Source organism: Dioscorea cayenensis, chromosome 15 (genome assembly GCF_009730915.1).
Source record: "Dioscorea cayenensis subsp. rotundata cultivar TDr96_F1 chromosome 15, TDr96_F1_v2_PseudoChromosome.rev07_lg8_w22 25.fasta, whole genome shotgun sequence".
NCBI classification, from domain to species: Eukaryota; Viridiplantae; Streptophyta; class Magnoliopsida; order Dioscoreales; family Dioscoreaceae; genus Dioscorea; species Dioscorea cayenensis.
Window position 1 is genome coordinate 1,588,747 of NC_052485.1, and position 6,602 is coordinate 1,595,348.

The following is a 6,602-nucleotide window of genomic DNA, read 5'->3' on the forward strand; positions in this document are numbered from 1 at the left end:
TGATGCAAATAATAGAATAGATATGTCAAAACATTTGTTATGTTTCCTTTACTCTAATAAATCAGTGGTTTAATTATTTTTATTAAAAAAAATATTTCAAAACATCAAACTATTGCTTAAACAATATATATATATATATATATAATGGACATATCCCTTAACTTCTCAACCAATATTATGAGAGGGTGTTAATCCCTCAACTTCTCATGCGGCCATGGAAAGATCACTTATCATCTTTCTACTATAAAACTGATACAGTTAATATATTCATGTCCTTCAGAGCTCAGTCCCATTTTGTTATGTTCTGCCACCAATGGTGTTATTCAAAGCACCAGACTTGGAAGGACAAATGAGCAAGACATTTTTTAAATAAGGTGGATAAACCACAAGTTTATTAAAAAGAAAAAAACAGCAAAGTACAGAGTACAGAAAACAGAAAAGCGACATAAAAAAACAAACAAAGTAAAAAACTGTCCTCACCCGGGTGAGCAAGACATTCATTGCCCTTTTGTTTTTTCTAATAAAATATAATCTACAACTTTATTAGAAAAGTGGTAGATCTATGTGCAGCATTGGTGAATCAGTGAATCAGGCCAGGGGCCGGTTAACTGCCCGTACCCCCTCTACTCAAGAAGGTTATCTTATGGAAGAGCAGAAAATAATAGAAACATACAGTACAAGTAATGTGTCTATCAAACAATCCTGCAGAACGGAGAGAATATTTAATTTAATCCATAATATGCAATGCTTGCATCAGGATTTCTGATGCTAAGAACTCTGTCCTGAATTATGGGGCAGCATCTATCTATCTGGGTTCCATTTCTGATATGGAAACTTCATTTGGAGTCATTGGGACAGATACCTCGGCTGATTGATCAAATTCACCAGTGGACAAATTAGTACCTTTCTGGAATGCTTCTGAATCCATGCCACCACTCAGTCCGATACAAAATGCAGGCTTAGAAGGAGCTTGGAGGGACACAGAGTAGCTGTTCAGCATAAGAACCACCATTGACATACTGGGTCTGTTTGCTGGATCTTCTTGAACACATAATAAACCGATCTGAATACATCTCAATGCCTCACTTCTTGGCCAATGATCACCCAGTGATGGGTCTAGTATCTCTGAAATTGATCCTCTGATCCAATGCTCCCATGTCTGTTTGAAAACAGTCACTCATTATTTGATTATATGAAGATCATTCAATAAAAATTTAAGATGCCACCGGTACTCACATAGCTTAGCAGGTCTTCAGCTTGTTCACTTTCAAGAAAATTACTATTCTTTCGTCCCGTCAGAATTTCCAGAACCAAAACACCATAACTGAATATATCTGACTTTGCTGAATACTGACCACGCATCACATACTCTGGAGCCATGTATCCACTGCAAACCATTGAAATTGCATGATTGTTTAGATTCAACTTCCTTCTTAATCTCTGGAGTTTCTAGTTTATACTTACAATGTTCCAACTACTCGGCTTGTGGTTCCCCCAGTTTGATCACATCCAAAAAGCCTAGCCAACCCAAAGTCTGAAATCTTTGGATTCATCTCCTCATCCAACAATATATTGCTTGCTTTTAGATCCCTATGTATAATCTTCAGTTGAGAATCTTCATGCAGGTATAATAGACCTCGAGCAATTCCACTTATGATCTTATATCGTCTCTCCCAATCAAGTTGCTCACTTTGGACAGAATCTATCACATACAAACCCCCAAAAAATTAAGGAATTATGAAACCACAAAAGAGTTGGACACAACATACAAACAAGAAGAAGAAGAAGAAGAAGGATTTAATATTGATTATGCAAAGTTGAAAGTTTCTACTGGTGAGTGTGTAATATGTATATATTTGAATAAAAGAAAGCAGAACAAGAAGACAGGCACGTACCAAACAGAATGGTGTCAAGGCTTCTGTTTAGGAACATATTCATATACAAGCATCTTCTCTTGTTCTTCCAAGCAAACACCCAAAAGCCTCACAAGGTTCCTGTGTTGGAGCTTTGCAACCAGCACCAATTCATTTTTGAGCTCCTCTATTCCTTGCCCTGAGCCTGCAGAAAGCCTTTTAACAGCTATTTCTCTTCCATCACGTAATGTTCCCTATAATAGGAAAATCATAACAAGCTTCAATGGATGGAGAGGGGAATAGCCATTCAAATTAAGAGCCACATAATCATGTTATATCTTTTAGCAATAATGAAATAACAGAGAGGGGTGCAGCTTTAACCTTGAAAACTGAACCAAAGCCACCTTGCCCAAGTTTATTCTCTTCAGAGAAGTTTGCTGTTGCAGATCTAAGAGTTGATAGATCAAATAGTATGGACTCAACATCCGTGATCTCCTCTGCGTTGCTAACATCTACAAAGATAAGAAGCAAATTAAAAGAAAATAAATATGGATAAGAAGAGTTAGTCCTTGTTTGGTTGGTCTTAAGAGTTACACAGAAAAGAAAAGCATATGCTTCATGAACAACTCACCAGGAATTTTTTTTGCCAAACCTCCTCCTCCTCCTCCAGAAGCATACGCAAATAGTGCAGATTAGCAGGAAAGCAAACACCAGAGGAATGACAATTGCTAGAACCTTTACCAACATCATTCTTATTTCCTGAATTAATCAAAGAATTGTTAATTACTTTAATCTTTTGGAACCACTGCCTCGGAATTCTATAATCAACCAAGTCTATAATAAATTGTTACACGACAATGCCGCACCAAAGGAAATGGTTAAAAGGTTATCTTTTGTTTACACACTTTTCAAGCAGGTGGAGACTGGTATATCATAACAGCAAATACCAGGTTTATTTTGGAGTTAAAAAAGGAAAAATAAAAATAAGCATAAGAATAACAAAATAGTTGTACAGCTTACCTCCTGCTCCCACTCTGGGAGCTGACGGTGGAGGAGAAGTAGGAGAAGGAGAAGGAGGAGAAGAAGTAGTAGAAGGAAGTTGCAGCGAAGACCTGCCTTGATAGAACGAATACATCTCATACCTAAAATTACATCTATCTCCAAGAACTCTTCCTCCTCTCTTCCCTGCAAAATTTGACATCACACTGAACATACCTTTCAAGCATTGATAGCACTGGTTGCCAGATAAATCTCTGGTGCACTGCGCCAACCCATAAATCTTAGGGACAGCGGCAGTGAAATTAGCCTCTCCAGTGCCAAATCTTCGGGTTGAGTTAAACGCTGCATACTGAGATGTCACGTTTATCAGCTCACCGACAAGCTTGTTAAACTTATCAGGCTCGGTCACGTTATTAACGTTCCACATGTAGAACACATCAGAGTTGTCGGTTGTGGCAAGAAAGTTCTGGTTGGAGTAACGGAGGAGGCAGTAGTCATACCAAATGGTGGCCTCCTTGGCATAAGGGCAGAGCTGGACGATGTCTTGCCCGGCTGTGTCAAGGCAGCTGCGGCAGGTGCTGGTGTTGGTGTCACCACGGCAGAGGATGAAGGCGTAGATCTTGTCGGGGATGCTGCCCACTGTTTGGTTGTAGAAGCCTTGACTGGAGCCATTAGAGGCAAGGGAGGGGAGCAGTGCCAACAGGTTGGATTCATAGGTGTCCTTGGCCGTGTAGTTGCCGGTTTTTCCGCATACTTGGAATAGAGGGTCTGATAGAGTGGGAGAAACCAGGAATAGTACTAATAAGATAAACAAGGAGAAGAGTTTGAGGAGAAGAGCCATGGTACGTACTACGGCAAGGGTGAGAGGTAGCTAGGCTGCACCTCCTGGGCAGGTACATTACATACCGAAGTTTATGCATACCACGAGTCAAGAGTCAAACCAACGTGGCTGTCGACACAAGAGATGATGAGAAGACTAGTCTTCTTGGCTGTCGCAAAATAAGTCATGGATCATAAGTGTTTGTTTAGAACTTTCAACTCCTTCTGTTAGTGGTGTGCTTCTGGAGCATTGTAACAATACTGTGACCATGGACAATGCTTCATTGACTGACTACTTCCATCGAAGCACACTGGGTTGGAGTTTTATTACATTGTTCCGCGATTCATATGCCACAACAGAGGCAGATGTTATTATCTTATTTCCCGGATGGACCGGCACCAAAAGTTTCTCACACGGGGCCCTTCGATTGGAAACATGATGCTCTTGACACTGAGCGATTCTCAATCCCATTAGATAGACCAGTAGACCCTTCATTATCAATGTCACATAAACTTTCTCTGCATAGAAAAATATGTGATTTTTTTAATAAAAATGACAGCCATCGTATACATAAGGAGTAATCTACTATCATCACATATTTAGTTTGTCAAATGAATCCATGAGTTTGCTGGGAGAGCTGTGGGCCGGTGGGTCTTCGATGGAGTCGACGGAGAAGGCGAAGAGGATGGAGGGGACGGAGAAGGCTGGTAAGTTTCAGGCCTCTTCTGGGAGTGCTGCGTACTGTGCTTCGAAGAAGGGTTTGACCTACTCCGAAGCCCTTAGTTCGTCGTCGGAGGAGCGTGGATGTCGGCAGGAGATGCAAGGGGATGTGCAGCGTGTGCTTCATGTTCACCCAGGTGCTAAGCGTCTCAGATTGCCGTCTGATAACACATGTGGGAGGTGCTTCAGGACGACCCACAAAACTGCTGATTGCCGGCATCAGGTTGTTTGCCTGCGTTGCTCCGGGGTTAGTCATGTAGCCGCGAATTGTAGGGTGGATCTTCGTTGGAGTCCCTGGAGGAAACGGGTCCATGTGAGGTCTAAGAATGCTTCAAAGGGTCCTGAGTTGCATCGACCTGAAGCTCAGAACGTCCCTGCTCGCTCACACCCCGTGACCTCGGATGGTTAGGCCGTGGAGAACTTCGATGTCGCTTCCACTTACTCCGGAGATCACTGCGGTTAGGGAGGAGTTATCCAAGGTGGTGGTGGTGACGTTGCTCTCGAGGTATGTCAGCGACAAGGATTTGGAAAAGGTGTTATCGTCCATCATCAACTGTTCTCCCGCCGGCTCACTTACCCCGGTTAATGATATCACCTATTTGATTCTTTTGTCAAGTCAGGCGGAGGTGAAGGAGGTTAGTAAGTTGGACGTGGTGTCTTTCGTAACTAAGGATGGCCGTTGCTCGGCGAAGCTTGCACCTTAGTAGGCGGAGTTGGGGGCGACTGAGCGCGCGTCTAGGGATGGTATTTGGATTCGAGTGTGGAATCTCCCTCTACATGGGTGGTGCTGGAGTGTGATCTTGGAAGTGCTGAAGACCGTGGGGGAACTCGTCTCTCTTTCACAGGAGTTCAAGACCAATAAAACTTTTATTTCAGCGTTGGTTCGCCGGAGATAGGGTGTGGTCTTACCGGTCGAGCTTGATCTCAGTTTGGGAATGCACAGGTACCAGGTGATCCTCACAGACGACAACGGTGTTCATCCGAAGTTCCGCCTTGAGATGGGTCACTTTGTTCTGCCGGAGGAGCGGGCGGGTGAGATGTTAGGTGACCAATCTTTGTGGAGAACTGATCCGGGCGTTTACCTTTTGGACAAAGGTAAGAGGGTAGCAGTTGAGCAGGACTCGCAACGATTGATGGGGTTGGTTGAGCGTTGCTCCCACCCAGGGACTGGTCCTAGTGGTGCTCGGCTAGGGAGAGAGAGCAGGGTGGTGCATCCGGTCGCTGGTGACGTTGCTAGGAAGGGGGTCGCTCAAGCTGCTGCCATGGATGATGCTCAGATGTTGGTTGAGCGTAGCTCCCACACTGTGCCATCGTATGGTTCTCTCACGACGGTGGTGGTAGAGCCGAGCTCCCACAGTACCGACGAGCAGGATGTGCCATGACTGTTGGTTCGTGAACCGGAGGTTCAGCGGATTTCTTCAGTTCGGACAGCTGGTCGCACGACTGCTAGTACGACTCTGGATAGAAGAGACGGGAAGTCGGTTGGGAGTGGCTCGAGACGGTGTGTTGTTGATAAATGGGTGGTGAGGAACAAGAGGGAGGATGACGCTGGTGGCTCCCGATCCAAGATCTCGGTCTCCAAGTCGGTGGGAGATCAGGGCGCTGGAAATAACCTGACGTCCAAGGTTGTCCAGGACACGTGGAGACCTGGGAAGGAGGGCAACGTGCATGGGACGTTTGGCGTGTATGGAAGTGACGTTGGGCGGTCTTTCGTGGACCCAATAGCCTTGGAGGTGGGTTTGGGTCCAGATTCTGTTGTGGTGGAACCCGAGAGGTGCTTGGATCCCATTTATATGTGCGAATTGGGCCGCATGACGGGCCGATCACAGACGGAGGGGACTCCCGTCATGAGGTTGGATAGAGAAGTTATCGTGGAGTTGGAGGCCGCGACCTCTAAGTTTTGTGATGGGCCTGAAGTTGCAAATGAGAAACATGATTTATTAGTAGATGGGCCAACGTCGGGGGCTGTGTTCAGGAGAAGCTTGCTCAGGATGGGCTGGGTGGGCCTAGGGTCTTGGATGTGGAGATCTTGGCTCCTGAAAATGGAAATGCTACAAAGTTGATGGGGGTTGATACTCGTGTGACATTCGATGAACCAGATACTGTTCCTCCCGAGGGATTTCAGTGGAAATTTCTTGCGAACCAGTGGGTTCTCACTCCATGTTACACGCCAAAGGTGATCGACAAAGGAGGTGATTGTAACGAGCATG

At 44.7% G+C, this 6,602-nt stretch overlaps 1 pseudogene; it reads right to left on the reverse strand.

Annotated features, from left to right (window-relative positions):
* Positions 1 to 511: 511 nt before the first annotated feature.
* Positions 512 to 3,773, reverse strand: LOC120277103 (annotated as a pseudogene).
* Positions 3,774 to 6,602: the final 2,829 nt, after the last annotated feature.